General features: G+C 36.3%; 1 pseudogene; it reads left to right on the forward strand.

The window, feature by feature from the left end:
• The first annotated feature begins 9961 nt into the window (after positions 1 to 9961).
• LOC120156240 lies at positions 9962 to 11610 on the forward strand (annotated as a pseudogene).
• Positions 11611 to 12329: the final 719 nt, after the last annotated feature.

Here is a 12329-nt window from a genome sequence, read left to right on the forward strand (position 1 = left end):
ACCCAAATTTTTAAAATAAAAATCTGGCTCGACATGACCCAATATAAAATAAGGGTTTAATTAAAAAATAATATTTTAAAAAAAACTATTTTATATTATTCCTAGGTCGGGTTGGAGTTTTGTCACCCCAACCCGAATCCGACTTGATCCGATTCTACTCGAATTCAAAATTTTATTTTCTAGAAAATCTGATTTTATAAAATTACATCAGATCAAATCTCATTGATTTCAATTTAAATCAGCATCCCTATCTGTGGCGTGCAAACAGCGGATATTGATTTGAGGTGAAACCCAGTAACGCTCCCTTTTTTATCTTTGTAACCGATAGCTTTCTGCGTCATAGCATCACACAAAGGTTGTGTGTCAACGCCAAAAAGTATATTACTAGTACTTGTATAAGGATAGATAACCCTAACAAAATTAATTCTCGATATAAGATCTAATTAAATTAATATCGCCTAATATTAAATTAAATTTATTGAGTATTGTTAATGGTTAAAAATAATATTTTTTTTTAATTTTCAGGTTCGAATAATTATGTTTGTGATGACATAAATTATAAATAAATACTACCTTATAACTATTCGGAAAAAAATATGATCTAATGAATTTTTTTATTTGAATTTAAATCATATAATTTTAATGGATTTAAATTTATATATACATGAATTTAAATAATTTAAAAATAAAAATAAATTAAAAAGTTACAAAATAATATAAGAGAAAATAACCTCAGTGACAAAAAATGCCTTATAATATACGATTTTAACCAACTTTTTTTGGATTTGCCAAAATGACCAACTAAATCGCAATGTGATCGATAATTTGCAACGCGATCTTCGGTATCGCAAATCAGTTTCCAGATTCGCAACGCGATTCTGATTATTGCATTGTGATTTTCCAAATTCGTGTTGTGATTTTCCTAATTCGCAATGTGAATACGTAAATCGCAATGCGAATATGTAAATCGCAATGCGAATACGTAAATCGCAACGCGAATCTGACTATCGCAATGCGATTTACATAGCACCATTCTTATCGCAACGCGTATTTTTTTTTCAAATTCCAAACACGAATATATTAATATATCAGAACACTGAACCGTCCACAGTATATCCCGTAATCGCAACTCATAACCTAAAACCCTAAATCACAACTCAGTCTCATCTCCATCTCTCACTCTCTAAGGCGACATCCGTCCCCATCTCCGATGAAATCAGTCCCCATCTCCGACGATATCAGTCTCCATCTCCGGCGAAATCATTCACGGTCAGAAATGGAAAATCAACCAAATCAACCACCGAGGGTTAGTTTTTTTAATTATTTTTATTTTGAAATTTTTGCATTATTATTAGGTTTTTCATATTGAAATTGATGATAAGTTTACTGGTGTTTTCAATAATAGATTAACCATTTCACTTAGATTGCTTATTAAATTCATTCGATTGCTGCCAATACTGCTAAACTATTTAGTCTTTAACCCTGTGAAGTTAGTATTTGTCTTTGTTTTGTGTTTTGGTTGAAGTAATGCAATCCATTCAAGTTTCTTTCAATTTTAGTATTTGAAACCGAGAATGACTATCGCAATGCGATTCTGTCGTTGCGATTTTCATTTTGCGTTGCGATAGTCATTTTCGTGTTGGATTTTCATTTCGCGTTGCGATTCTTACGTTGCGATAGTCAAATTCGCGTTGCGATAGTCATTTTCGTGTTGCGATTTTCATTTTCGTGTTGCGATTTTAAGTTTAAGGAACTATTCTTCTGCAAATTGGAACTTGAATGAATTGCATTACTTCAACCAAAAAACAAAGACAAATACTAAATTCACAGTGTTGCAAATTTAAGTTTGAAGAATAAACTACTACTCTTTATGTTTATTGCTCTTGTTATATCTTCACAGTGTAGTTTTTGGTATATCTAACTTGGTATGTTTATTGTTTTTGCAGAACTTTTATTCAGCTCAATTGACCTTAAGAAATAAATTAAGCCTGGCCAAAACAATTGCGTCGAAGCTTTCACCTGCACAAAGAAAAATATTTGAAGATACTTGCTTTGGGCCATGGCTGAAAGTACAACATCCGGGTGGAGATGCTATGTTGACCCATCTGTTTCTTCAAACCATGACTAGCGATCTACCAGAGACTATACAACGTCGTGATGAAGAGATATGGTTTGATTTTCCACCGGCGTATACGTGTTTTGGGCGGGAGGAGTTTTGCTTAATCACCGGTCTACGCTTCGGACACGATGATGTAGATCGGTACACTAGGCATATTACCCGCCTATCATGGTTTTCCCGGGTTTTTCCTGAGCTGTCAACGGAGAAGCCGAATTTACACGTGGAAGACTTGACGAGATTATTGAATAAGAAAGATGGTTTTACTCTGATGGATGACATCAATGTTGTCCGAGTATGCCTTCTAATACTTTTACAAGCCGGCTTTTTAGGCAGAGAGGCCCGACAACCTATTCCTAATGATCTAATTAAATTGTTAGAGGACCTAAATGCATGGAACCTGTTTTCGTGGGGTTCGTATCTATGGAAAGCTACATGGAATAAGTTGTCGTCTGCCTTTGATGATCGAAAAAGTTTACGTGGCGATGGTTCCAAATACACTTTGTCAGGCTTTATTTGGGCCTTTAAGGTAATAATTTTTATATAATGTTTCCAAAATTATAATTAATTCTTTAACAATTACTAATGTTTGTTATTATATTGTTTGTAGATTTGGATATTTGAGGCATTTCCCGCCATGCAGACATATGCATTAAAAACTTCTAATGATATTCCTAGGGCTATTTCCTGGAAGAGGAAACAGTCCTTGCAGCAATGGGAAGATTTACTACCGTATACTACAATAAATAATGTAAGTTAACACAAATACTACCATATGTTTATAAACAAGTTATTACTAGTACACGTTTAACTTTGTTTGAGCTTTTATATTGTTAGGAGGCCAACACTCCATTACAGAGGCTGACACCCACGGAAGCTGAGCTTGCCACTGATTGGTGGCAAGCTAGTAAGCGTTTTTTTGATAGCACGGATGATGAGCAGCCACCACTTTGAGAGCCATCACCTCACCCAGAGCCATCACCTGATCGACCCGAATATACACCTCCATAACGAGAGTCATCACCTATTCTGTCACATCATCGAGCCTCTTCTCCACTATCACCTCATGTTTATCTCCCTGTTCTCCACCTCCACGGGATGAGTTAGGGGAGTTACGTAATGAGGTCAATGCCTTGCGTGAGGAGGTCGGTACTTTACGCGATGACAATGGTGCATGGCGTGTTGAGGTGTCTACTTTACGTGGTGAGGTAGCAGCTCTACGTGAGATTGTAGCATCGTTGCAGAACGAGGTTCATACTCTACACAACTAGGTAAGTTTAATATTTTTCATATTTAACTTGATGATAAATTTACTCGTAATTTCACTTAGATTGCTTAGTAAATTCATTCGGTTGCTGCCAATACTGTTTAACTGTTTATTCTTTAACCCTGTGAAGTTAGTATTTGTTTTTGGTTGTCTTTTGGTTGAAGTAATGCAATCCATTCAAGTTTCAATTTGCAGAAGAAGAATAGTTTACTATCGCAATGCGAAAATGACTATCGCAACGCGAAAATGACTATCGCAACGAGAGAATCGCAATGCAAAATGAAAATCGCAATAACAAAATCGCAACGCGAAAATGACTATCGTAATGCAAAAATGACTATCGCAATGCGATAGTCATTTTCGCGTTGCGATAGTCATTGTCGCGTTGCGATAGTCATTTTCGCGTTGGGATTTTAAGTTTCAGATTCTATTCTTCTTCTGCAAATTGAAACTTGAATGAATTGCATTACTTCAACCAAAAGATAAATACTAACTTCACAGTGTTGAAAATTTAAGTTTCAAGAATAAACTACTACTCTTTATGTTGTCATTGAACATGCACTAAACCTATATGTTGTCATTTTAAATGTTTATATAAGTGCTTACTTCTGGAAAGTTATCTGATGCATTTTGTGAACAATGATATAATAATGACTTGGGTGAATACCGTGCAAGTTTGAAATATATTTTTCTTTGTTTTCACTGTTTAATATCATGTCTGTTTATTTATTGATTTATGTATTAATTTATTTTTAGCGGCCCGCTAAGGTGGATGCTCTACGTCGGGTTTTTCTTGCAAGACGGAGTTCATGCATCAGACGGCGTGCACGTGCCATTATGTCTCCGTTCACCCCAATAGTGCGAAGAATCCGTAAGAAAAAGCCCGACTCACCTGTCATCGTTCAAGAGGCCTCCCCTATCGTTCAAGAGGCCCCTATCATCCCTCAAGAGTCCCCTCCCACCGTTCAAGAGGCCACTGTCATCGTTGAAGAGGGCCCTCCCAACATTCTAGAGCCCAATTCACACGGCGTAATATATCGAATTATTGAGAAGCCCCCTCACGTGCCGGACATGATGGATGACTGTTGGGTTTCGTATAAGTTACCGGCCAGTACCATTCCGGCAGATGAAGTGGAGAGGAAACAACTACCGGAAAAAATTATGGATAATATCCTTTGGGCTAAGACGGCAGTTGATTTTTATCTACATGATCGGAGCCAAGGGTGTTACGCTGACATATACAAACTCAACGATGATATGCATTTGTTGATTGAACGTTCTTGGTGGGGTGTATTATTAGGGGTTGAAGACAACGACTATTTCGATGGGGGGTAAGTCTTATATTTCTTCTTATATTTCAGTTTGATTAATTTTTTTTTAAAATTTATGTAATTCACTAATATATGTCTTTTTTTGTAAAACAGCATATTGATGCATGGGTGACACGTCTTCTAATTGTAAGGAAATTGAAGAAAAATATTTTTTAAAAACGCGATATACAATTATGCCGACGTCTTTTCATGTAGTTCACTTGAAGAATCAACGACATGAATCATATGTGTTGGCTAATGGACAAGCTAAACTTTATCCTGCATGGTGGGAGGTCGATAAGGTTAGTATTTATTTGTTTAAATATTTTAAAGGTGTTCATAAATAAGTGCGCAATTTGAATTATTACATTTCGATGTAGGTGTTTATCCCTGTTTTAGAACATACTCATTAGCTTCTCGTCGAGCTTCAGCTCCCATCCCTAAAGACAATAGTATATGACAGCATGATAAAGTACATATCATTGTCTAATTTGAGAGATATTATTAAGGGATGGAGCTCTCATTTGGCTAAATTCTTGGATGCAATTAATTATTGGACTAATTCTGGAAACAAGAAGCCAAAGAAATTCAATGTTACAGTTATCAGAGACGAGACCGCGCCACAACAAATGAAGGAAGCCAGAGGGGATTGTGGTCCTCTCGTATGCATGTGCTTGGAGCGTTTGACGATAGGAAGTACACAGTTTCTACCTCCCACCGATAGAGATAGAGGTGCAGTATGCTTGTGGTTTCGGCATTTTATAGCTAGAACGATATATGCGAGACGCTGCCTACCTGCATCCGCGTTATGAAAGTGTCCATAAACAATTTGTAAGTCAAATGCAAGTGTTGTTAAACATATATACTCTTTTTGGTTTGAAAATGTTTGGTTAAGTAGCTAGAATTCAATAATTTGTTGTTTGTAGGTTTTAGATGTGTAGAAAGTGTTGTTGATTCAATGTTTGGTTTCTACAGGTTAATCCTGAAGTGAGCTACGTGAAATGGATGTATAGGTGCAAAATTTGATTCAATAATTGATGAGGAAATAATTCTTCTTATTATTTTTTGATTGTTTAATTGATTTGTAAATGTTGATTTGTTTAATTGATGTGTACATAATTATTATTTGTGCTTGTTTAATTGATTGAAATGTAATAGTTGATTTGTTGATTTCAATCTGCATTATGTTGAATGCAAAACAGACTATCACAACGCAGTCGCGTTGCGATTTTCATTTTCGCATTGCGATTCTCTCGTTGCGATTTTCATTTTGCATTGCGATTCTCTCGTTGCAATAGTCATTTTCGCGTTGCGATAGTCATTTCCGCGTTGCGATAGTCATTTCTGTGTTGCGATAGTCATATTCGCGTTGCGATTTCCGCATTGCGATAGTCAAATGAATGTTTAATAAGTGATAACAACTGAACATATCATAGCAATGTTCAAACTCAAGTTACTAATACATGCCTAACTGAAAATGTTAAAAGTTCACACATAATATACACATAATACAACGTTTGCATTTAAAAATCACCTAAGTTAACAGTCTCAAAAGGTGAAGCCGGTTGTGATTGGGATTTTGTTGAGGATCCATATTTTGGTAGAGGAAAAGATGATTGTGATGGCACTGGTGATCCACATGTCAACCTTGTATGACCACTTTCCTTGCACCGACTACATGTCGATCTCTTCTTCTCTTCACCCTTAGACGGTATACGATCGTGACTTTTTGGTCGGCCAGGTAGCCTTCTGTCCATGGCTGGTGGCAAAACTGTTTGTAAGTCATCTGGTATGTCCCACTCAGAAGGATGTGGAATATGGTAGACAACATCGACATAAGTATGTCGATATACTTCTGTAGTGTAGCAATCCATAGCGTATGCGCTTGAATCATCTTGGTTTAGATGAAGAGCAACTTTTATAACATGGCCACACGGATAACCAGATGTTTGCCATTTCATACAACTACACGTCTTTGCATTTAGATTGACAAGCCCATTTAAGTTATTATCCAGTACTTCAAACAAAGTGTTTGAACATGGTTCAACTCTCCATGACGTTGACTTCACAACACGTTTCATTATCTTTTTTTCAGTCCATGGTGTAACACGATGTTTCAATGTTCCTGTAAATTTAAATAAATAATACTTAGTAAAATATATGATAAGTTACAAATTTAAAGAAATAATACTTGCATGGTTTCTTTTCTTGTAGTACCACTGTTGAATAGAGGCTCGAAAAAACTTCGTTAACATAGTAATAGGTAATTTCCGGGAATGACGACTTAGAGCGTTGATTGATTCTGCACTATTAGACGTCATGAAACCATATCTTGCTCCAAGTTGATGTACTCTTGACCATCTTTCAAACCCGACATCTTCTAGTGTTTGAGCACACTGAGGCAAAACACGTCTTAAACAGTTTATATGCTTATTAAAATCCACTTCCCGATAAGCTTTTACAGCCTTCCAGTATGTCCATTTGTGATTTTTTATACCAACAGACCTTGATTTTAGATTTCTATACAAATGAACACCACAAAGTCCATGAAAAGCATCTGGGAAACACCTTCTAACAGCGTTGTCAATTGAGTTTGCCCTATCGGATATGATTGTCAGATTGCTAATAGGACCTATACAATCCCTAAGATGCCCCATAAACCATGTCCATGAATCAGAGGTTTCAGATTTGCCAACCCCGTAAGCTATTGGCAGTATCCCATTGTTAGCATCCATGGCTACTGCTAATAAGTTTACTCCAAGGTATCGACCTTTTAAATGTGCTCCGTCAACTATAATAACTGGGCGCATGCAAGTAATAAACGAACGAATCTATAAAATCATATACACAAGAAATATAATCATTTAAATGTGAAATGCATGTAACTAACAAAAATGAGTCAACAAAATTATATTGATTTACTAACCGCAGCACCAATGGCGATAAACAACAACTCAAAGCGTCAATCTCTATCTGTTTTGATATGAGTTACCGACCCAGGATTTTTCAGCTTTAAATTGTGACAATAAGCCGGCAGTTAGGAAAACGATGCTTCTGGCGACCCCCTCAACAATTCCAAGGCATAATATTTGGCTCTCCAAGCTTGAGAATATGAGATACTAATCTTGAACCGAGCATTCATGTCAGTCATAATTTCATGTCCCCGATATACCCTGCCATTCAAAAACATTAACTCAGCCAGAAAACCACCCAACACCTTTTTGTTTGCCTGTCTATGGTGAGGAAATACTTGGGTTCTTGAACATGTATGTTTATCAATAAAAGTCCTAACTTGAAACATTTCGTAATCTTTTATTCTCTTTGCAATCATACGCCACGTACAGTTTTTGTCAATCATACACCTTGTTTCGAAACGATCTTTGCTTGATTTGTTAACTTTTAGTTGATAGCCATCTTCCACACATTTCGTATACAAAGCTATCTTCAAGTCTTCCTTTGTATCAAAACAATCATCTTTCTTGATACGAATAATTTTTGTGTAACAATCAACTGCTATCTTTACCAACTCTTCTTCCGGTATCTGAAGTAATTTTAGCATATTCCAGTTATACTCCCGTGGTATTTTCTTCGGGGACTTTTCTTTGGGGATTTCTTCTTCTTCTTTTTCTTCTTCAGGGTTATATGAATTACAGAATGGATGTTCAACATAATTATTTACAGTCGTAACTTCCTCCTCATTATCATCAACAACATCTTCCTCGGCAACGGCTGTTTCATCATCAAAATTCGGGTATTGACCAATATCAAAATCATTACACGCAGGGTCTGTTTCTTCTTCTGAAAAATCATCAAAATCCGAGTATTGACCAAGATCAAAGTCCGGGTATTGACCAAGATCAAATTTCGAATACTGACTAGTACTCACAATTTTTTCTGTTGGCTCATCATCGTCTAACTGGTCAATACGAAAACCAGAATTTGGTGCTGAAAGTTTATTGGGATTTGGATTAGGGAAAGGTTGTGGGTTTTGAGATTGTGTTTGGTATTGGAAATGTGGTGAAACAATATTTGCTTGGTGATGAAATTGTGGTGGAACCATTAAATTTTGAGCACAATAAATTGGGGTTGAAAAACTTAGTTGATTACTACCTGCTTCTGACCCAACTTCACTACTTCTAGGTTCAACAACATACAATGTAACATCATCACTTGAAACACTAATATAAGCAATGAATCGTTCAACATCTTCATTGTCGGTTAACAAATAAACTTTACCATTTCTCTGATAAGATAGCCTAAATCCACTTAGGGGCTCTAAATTCAATTTATTTGCAACACGTAACATTAGAGTTTCATAAGTTAACTTTTTTAATGACAGTTTTAGTTGAAGATTCATAGATAAAGGCATATATTGTAAAACACAATGAACATTCTCCCATGACCCTCCAAAACACAAATCTATCCAAACATGATCAACATTAGATGATTTCATTATTGTAAATTAATTTACTAAACAAACGAGCTGCGAAACTAAAACCTGTTGCCGGATGGAGAAGGATGTCGTTGGATATAGGAATGGATGTCGCCGGAGAGAGTGATAGATGAAGATGGAATGAGTTGCGATTTAGGGATTTAGGTTATGAGTTGCTGCTGTTGCGTAGTTATATACCCAAAACATTTGTGTTGTGAAACTAAAACCTGTTGCGAATTCAGAAATCAAGTTGCGAATTTGAAATTCAGTATTACGATAGTCAGAATCGCGTTGCGATAGTCAGAATCTCGTTGCGATAGTCAGAATCGCGTTGCGATAGTCAGAATCTCGTTGCGATAGTCAGAATTGCGTTGCGATAGTCAGATTTGCGTTGTGATTTACGTATTCGCATTGCGAATTAGGAAAATCGCAACGCGAATTTGGAAAATCGCAATGCGATAGTCAGAATCGCGTTGCGAATCTGGAAACTGATTTGCGATACCGGAGATCGCGTTGCGAATTATCGATCGCATTGCGATTTAGTTGTTCATTTTGGAAAATCCAAAAAAAGTTGGTTAAAATCGTATATTATAAGGCATTTTTTGTCACTGAGGTTATTTTCTCATAATATAAAAGCACCGTAGCATGCCATTCATTCATTCTAATTATTACCGAATGGGTTGATCATTAAGTGATTGAGGCGCTGCCTTCTTCTTCTCGAAAAATCCTTGTTTCCTTTTCTTGGAAAGATAGTGAGAAAATTGACAGCCTTTCTCTTTCACTCTATGATAAATTTTATTAATGAATGCATAACTCTCTATTTTCTTCTTTTTCTAATGGAAAACCACTCTTCCTCTTTCTCTACTCTCCAATCTTACCTCCACGCCTTGCCCCATACCCTTCACCGCTTTGCTAGCCGTGCGCCCTCTGTTTCTTACTCCAACCAAGACCTCTGTCGTCTGAAGGCCCGTTCAGGCTCGGACATGCAAAAGTCCCTCCTTTGGTTCGATTTACTCGACCTCGGAATCGGAGGTATGGTCGGAGCAGGTGTGTTTGTCACCACCAGTAGAGCTAGTAGTCTCTACGCCGACCCTTCTATCGTTATCTCTTACGCCATTGCTGGCCTCTGCGCCATCCTCTCCGCCTTCTGCTGCACTGAATTCGCCGTCCATTTGCCTGTCGCCGGTGGAGCGTCCGAATCACCTTCGGCGAGTTTGCCGCATTTTTAACTGGAGCCAACTTAATAACCGAATACGTCATGTCGAACGCCGCCATGGCCAGAGGCTTCACCTCATATTTAGGCACCGCAATGGGTATCTCCACAGCAAAATAGAGATTCGTTCTCCCATTTCTCCCAAACGGATTCAACGAAATCGACCTAATAGCTCCGGGCGTCGTAATGATCATCACACTCATCATCTGTTACAGCACCAGAGAAAGCTCAGTCGTGAATTTGATCCTCACCGGACTACATATCCTCTTCATAGCTTGCGTAATATTAATGAGTTTTTGGGGCGGCGATTGGAACAACTTCAGCCGCTCAGGGAATCCACAAAATCCATCCGGTTTTTTCCCATACGGTGCCTCCGGTGTCTTCAATGGAGCTGCAATGGTTTACCTGAGTTACATCAGATACGACGATGTATCGACGATGGCCAATGAAGTTCGTGATCCCATAAAGGATATTCCGATCTGTGTATCCGGCTCCGTCGTCATCGTCACCGTTCTTTACTGTCTCATGGCCGCTTCCATCTCCATGTTACTCTCTTACGACATGGTAATATAATATTTTCTTGAGTAAACTACATATTCAGTCATCTAATTATAATTATAATTTTGATTTCGTTTTTGGTCATTAATTATTTTTATTTTTATTTTATTAATATTACGTTTTAATTTCACTTTAATCCTTCGTTATTAAAAAAATAAATAAAACTGGTAACATAATATATTCTTTTTAACTTTTTAATGATAGAGTGACATTATCTTATAATGAAACCTCAATTTCACGTTAATTTTTTAAATGACGGTGATCAAAATGAAATTTTAAATATAATTATAAAAAATATAATAGTTAAGCGATCAAAACTAAATTAAAAAGATAGCTGGTGAGTAAATACATAGTCTACCCTGTTTTATTTCAAGTACTTTCTATGTATTTTATGAGTAATTTGGGTGTTTGATTATTGATTCAAATAGATGTGGAGGCGCTGTTTACGGCGCCGTTTAGAGGGAGGAGGAATGGGTGGGGAGGGTGATAGGGGTGGGGGTCAGCTTCGGGATAGTGACGTCGCTGCTGGTGGTGATGATGGGATAGGCTCGGTACATGTGCGTCATCGGACGGTCCAGCGTGGTCCCAGCTTGGTTCGCGAGGGTCCACCGGAAAACATTGACTCCGGTTAACATCTCCGTCTTTCTTGGTACGGTTCTATTTCGTGTCGGTTCAGGGAGGGGTTGGCCGTTGGAGAAAACGGGTCCCACTTGAACCGTTTCGGTTCACCCTGATGTCATGTGTTTTCTATTTGTCTCTACTCCTTTTAAACCAAAACCACCTTATCCCAACCCATGGTCCATGGATAACCGAGAATTATAGGGTAAATCAAGAGTTTAGTATCGAAACTATCAGTTTTGATCTATTTTAGTATTTAAACTTTCAGTTTTTTTAAAATCATACTTAAATTTTAGTTTTTGTTTAATTTTAGTACCCGTTAAAAATTTTAGTTTTTGTTTCATTTTAGTATCACGTTCAAAATTTGACATTAAGTTTTGAAAAAAATTAAAAGTTTAGGTACTAAAACAGATCAAAATTAAATTTTTAACGACAATGTATTAAATGAAATAAAAACTAAACATTATATAATTTTGAAAAAAAATAAAAATTTAAGTACTAAAATTGATAATTTAGGTACTAAACGTATAGTTTACCCATAGTTATATTAAGAGGATAGGTATTCGATAATTTTTTTTTTGAATTAATTAGATTGGTCATTTATATTTAAATATTTAAACTCAAAACAACATTGTTTTAGTATTGTTTATTTTTTCAGAAAATATATCGAATTTCTACAAATAAATTATATATTATTAAATTATATTAAAAAAATAATTTTGATCATTAATTTTTAAATTTTTTTAAAATATTTATAAAATTTATTAATTTTTATAAAATGATCTTTGTTATGTTATAATTAACTATAAAAATCA

This window comes from Hibiscus syriacus, unplaced genomic scaffold (assembly GCF_006381635.1).
Source record: "Hibiscus syriacus cultivar Baekdansim isolate YM2019G1 unplaced genomic scaffold, ASM638163v2 tig00111213_pilon, whole genome shotgun sequence".
NCBI lineage: Eukaryota > Viridiplantae > Streptophyta > Magnoliopsida > Malvales > Malvaceae > Hibiscus > Hibiscus syriacus.